General features: G+C 39.1%; 1 pseudogene; it reads left to right on the top strand.

The window, feature by feature from the left end:
• The first annotated feature begins 261 nt into the window (after nt 1-261).
• Nucleotides 262-1,760, top strand: LOC107690832 (chymotrypsin-like protease CTRL-1; annotated as a pseudogene).
• The last annotated feature ends 3,059 nt before the right edge of the window (nt 1,761-4,819 follow it).

Raw genomic sequence — 4,819 nt, 5'->3', positions numbered from 1 at the left:
GAAATAGAAAAGCCCCAAACACCTTCTCGAGGTCAAAGAATGGAGAATTCATCCTCTTTGCACGTAAGAGACCAGCTCTGGACAATGAAGATGCAGATTGTCTCCAGCGATAACAGATCTAAACATTCCTCAGCTATGAGATCATTGGAGCTGATGGGATGGACCTCCATCATGTCTCAGATTTTTCAGCTGCTGTAAATGATAAAAAATCAAGAGAGACGACCTACAGATACATCAGTGAGATACAGTCCATCACACATCATGACCTTCACCATCTTCTCCATCACCTGCTTTGCTCTGGTGGCCTCTGCTCTGGGTAAGTGTCTTCTTTAGAAGTTTGCAAGAATAATGACGGGCAAATATATTTAGAAAATGCAAAACCTGCCTTACGAGCTTCCTGTCTCATGCTTGTCTCATGAACAATGTGTTACGTTCTGTAATAACAAGTTGTGGAGTGCCTGCAATTAAGCCACAGACGATCGGCAGCAGGATTGTGAACGGACAGAATGCCATCTCTGGTTCTTGACCCTGGCAGATTTCTCTTCAGGTAGCTGTGAATTGTCGTTTTCTACTGTTTTTCAAACACATATTTGTCTACTTTGCTTAAAGAGTACATTTTATGTTTTAAATGCTTTTACCTTTGAAACAGCTGCCAAGTGGTTTCCACTTCTGTGGAGGATCCCTGATCAACCAGAACTGGGTTCTCACTGCTGCCCACTGCGCTGTCGTGTAAGAGTCTTCAATCTGACAAACATCACATACAATAGTGGTTAATAGATGCTCTGTCAGCTTTCTATTGGTCATTTATATGTTCATTTTATCTTTGTCTCTCTTTTTAGGGTCGGCTATCATAGAGGCTGTCATTCCTGGAGAGCATGATCATGGCTCCAATGTTGAACCCATCCAGGTCAAACTAGTTTCCAAGGTAACATTATTTAATGATTTCAGAGAAGAATAACAAAATAAGAGATCAACCGATAGTGTTTTGTGTTAAAATGACAACAGAAATGAAGAATGTTTGTATCTTAGATGATCTTTTATAAAGTCAGTAACAGTTACACTAGTAACAGTTCATCTATTGTTTCCGTATATGCAGGCCATCACCCATCCGCTCTACAGCAGCACGACTATCAACAATGACATTGCTCTGCTGAAACTGTCGTCTCCAGTCACACTGACTCCCCGTATCTCTCCTGTATGTCTGGCTCCATCAACCATCAACATCCTGCCTGGAACCCGCTGCTTCACCACTGGCTGCGGTAGGACTGCCACCACAAGTAAGTCATCTGTAAAACAAAGATGAACTGCAAGAAATACTATTGGATATTAGTTGCTCACATGACTCTGAACATCCTGTCTGTTGTTTTTTTCTCGCTCTCTTTTTTAGCAAGCCCTCTGATCCTACAGCAAACAGGCATCCCCATCACGAGTCCTGCTGTGTGCAGGCAGATCTGGGGTCAGAACAGTATCACTGATGCCATGATCTGTGCTGGAGGATCAGGATCATCATCTTGTGTGGTACGTGAAGACAGATCAAGACAAACACATTACTGTATCAGTGTTGCTGCTGTTCAATCTCAAATGTGTGTTTTCCACAGGGTGATTCTGGTGGTCCTCTGGTGTGTGAGCATTCAGGGGTCTGGTCTCTGGTGGGCTCTGTGTCCTGGGGAAGAAACACTTGTGACACCCGTTTCCCTGCAGTCTACGCCCGCATCTCCCAACTGCGCTCCTGGATCGACAGGACTATCGCTTCCAACTAGAGCACCAGTCTGAGTATTTATCCTCCGGAGGAGACAGAAGCAGATCATTAATATTTACTGCTGCTGATCCCTGTTTGTGTCTTTTCATTGAGTTTGGGTCTTGGGTCATGTTACAGTTTTGATTTTAGTTCATGTTAGAATTAATACAATAAAAACAATAATTATAATGAAGTGTGTAATTATTTATCTGAAATTAAAACCTAATTTATAATGTGGACATAATTAATAATAATGTGTAGGCATGCCAAGATGATATAGATCAATCTGTTTAATGCTTTAAGACCTAAATACAAAATGGAGAGAAACTGTTAAAAATGTGGCAGAGCACTGAGGGATTAAGGATTGAGCATGACTAGAGACCTATATTCCATAAATTTAATTTAGGCAACACAGGTTAGCTCACAATGAATTGGCAGGAGACGCAGATATACAAAAAAATATTTTTATTACAGTTAAAAGGGTTATTACAAAACAGGAAGAGAAAGAGAAGCAATCACGGAGCACAACAGTTTGTATATAACAAACTCAATTAACACTTCACAAAATGCAACAATGGGTGACCTGAGTCAGCAAGGACATCCAAGGGTCAAGGTACAGGAACCGAGGCTTGACAACAGGGCATAAGGGCACAATCGGCCTACACAGCAAAACACCCTTCACCTATACCTGTGACACACCCATACACAGACAGCAGGGGTGCCTTAAGATAACAAAAAGGCCCCTGGGTTACAGCATTACAGTAGGCCCCCCGACCCCAGAAAACCTCTTTTTTCTTCTTCTTTTTTTAAGCTTCCTAACAATTATTTGTCAAATTTCGTTTTTTGTCTTGTTAATATGCCAGTTAACATTCACAACACTGTTCTGCATAAAATGTGAATATAAGCGAATATGCAAATTCACTCTTTGCCACGAGGTGGTGCTTGTGGAACTGCAGAATTATATAGCCGTTACATAAAGTAAACAAACACTCCGTTATTATGGGCATTATATGGAGGTAATATGAAAGGAAAATGACAACAAAACTTTTTTGAGAGTTTACAGGTATGATTTAAACACCATAAATCACACAAAATATGAATTATTCATCATCAGTAGATCAAAACAACATGGCATGTTGGCATACATGTGGGTTATTTATTTGGTGATTGCTAACTGATGTTCACGATCTTCCCGAGGTGGCGGTACCCGCTCACGATCCGCCCGAGGCGGCTGCGTCCGCTCACAGTTCCCCCGAGGCGGCGGCGTCCGCTCACAGTGCCCCCGAGGCGGCAGGGTCCGCTCACAGTTCTCACGAAGCGGCGGAGCCCGCCATTGCCCGTTCCAAGGTGGCAGCTCCACACACACCACTTTCTTTATGCACCAAGAGCTTGTAACACTCCAAAGAGAAAGGAAAAATTGAAATCGCATCATATGACCCCTTTAAGATAAAGTGATAAAGATAACATGAATTGGGCAGCTGTTGTAAAGGTAAAAGCATTGAAAACATGAAATGTATAAATATGTGGTTGATAATTTTCAGCATCTGGGACATGATTGAGGTCCATCCCATCAGCTCTAATGAACTCATAGCTGAGGAATGTTTCGATCTGTTAATCGCTGGAGATCATCTGCATTCTCCATTCTTTGACTTTGAGAAGGTGTTTCTGGCTTCTGTCTATTTCCTTGAGAAGAATCATACTTTCACTTATGTCGTTGTTTGTTATGAAATGTTTTCGATGGAAAAAATGTTTGTTGTTGATGTTGTGACATTTAATTAATTCAAGTCAGTGATGCTGAACAGGAAGAGAGTGAAATTGTCAGTTATGAAAGCTGCGGTGAAGCTAACAAAGAGATGGCATCAAGTCAACCATTTTCTCTCAACATATTTATTTATCTATATTTTATTGTAACTGCACTCCTCAGCAACGTTACATGAATTTCTAGTAATGTTTTCTAGAAAACACTATAGTACAGTAAACTCTTAAGCTATCAAGTTTTACTTATTTTCTACTAATACAAAATTAAAATAAAACACTGTTTAGTAATTTGCTTATTGTAATTGTTTGTTTAGGAACAGAATTAATGTTGGACAGTTACTGTTGTTTTCTACAGTTGCAGTTAAAAATAATGCATGAGTGAATGCATAGCTGAATTAAAAGCTGCCTATTTAGACTTTATTATAAAATTAAAAAGAAAAAACATTACAAATTAAAAATTATATCATATATACATAAATCTGTGTACAATATAAAGCATCGGGATATGTTTGTACACAATACTGGGAAGTGTTTTTTTAAGGTTTTACAAGAACAAAAAAATACAAGTGAAGTAGGCTTTACATTATCAACTTGTGAAAACCCCTTCTTCCTCATTTCTTTCAATCAAACTTCTGAACACGATTCTTTCTCCTAAAGGAAACTGCTTTCAAAATATTGTTATATTTACCATGTTTATCTTAGTTCTGCAAACCACCAAAAACCAGCAAGATAATCCAGCTCATCTAGCTCTAAACAATGTGGTTTGATCAGATTTGGATACAGTTTGATTTCTCACCAAGATGACTAAACACAGTAACCTGAACTTTTGAAACTGGACTTTTATGTAATTGGGTAGTAGATGTTTAATGGATGCTAGTGTAGTCTGCTCCTGGACAGTTTGTGTTCTTGAATTCAATAGTTTGTCTGGTCAGTAGCTTGTTATTCTCTCAGACTGGGCAAGAATGTAGCTTTAAAGATCTGCCTCTGTGAAATGACCTCATACATCTTATGCAATCCAGCTGAGCCACGTGTGTTTAAATGTTTAGCTATGATGAGGAAGATACATTTTTGTGGGTTTGAGGATGAACATTTTTTTGGTAAACATTATTCTGCTAAGACATGAATCTCAAGTAAGAGACATGATTAAAAGCAGTTTCCTCTAAAAGAACGAATCACATTTAGAAGTTTGATTGAAAAAAAAATTAAATAAGGAAGCAATTTGAAGTGCTTCACTTGTTCTATTTTGTTGTTCTTGAGAAACCCTATGAAAAGACTTCACAGTATTGTGTCCGAACGTATCCCAATGCTTTATATTGTACACAT

The sequence above is a fragment of the Sinocyclocheilus anshuiensis genome, unplaced genomic scaffold (assembly GCF_001515605.1).
Source record: "Sinocyclocheilus anshuiensis isolate Anshui unplaced genomic scaffold, SAMN03320099.WGS_v1.1 scaffold12133, whole genome shotgun sequence".
NCBI classification, from domain to species: Eukaryota; Metazoa; Chordata; class Actinopteri; order Cypriniformes; family Cyprinidae; genus Sinocyclocheilus; species Sinocyclocheilus anshuiensis.
The sequence above is the reverse complement of the archived record's forward strand: the minus strand, read 5'-3'. Positions and strand labels throughout refer to the sequence as shown.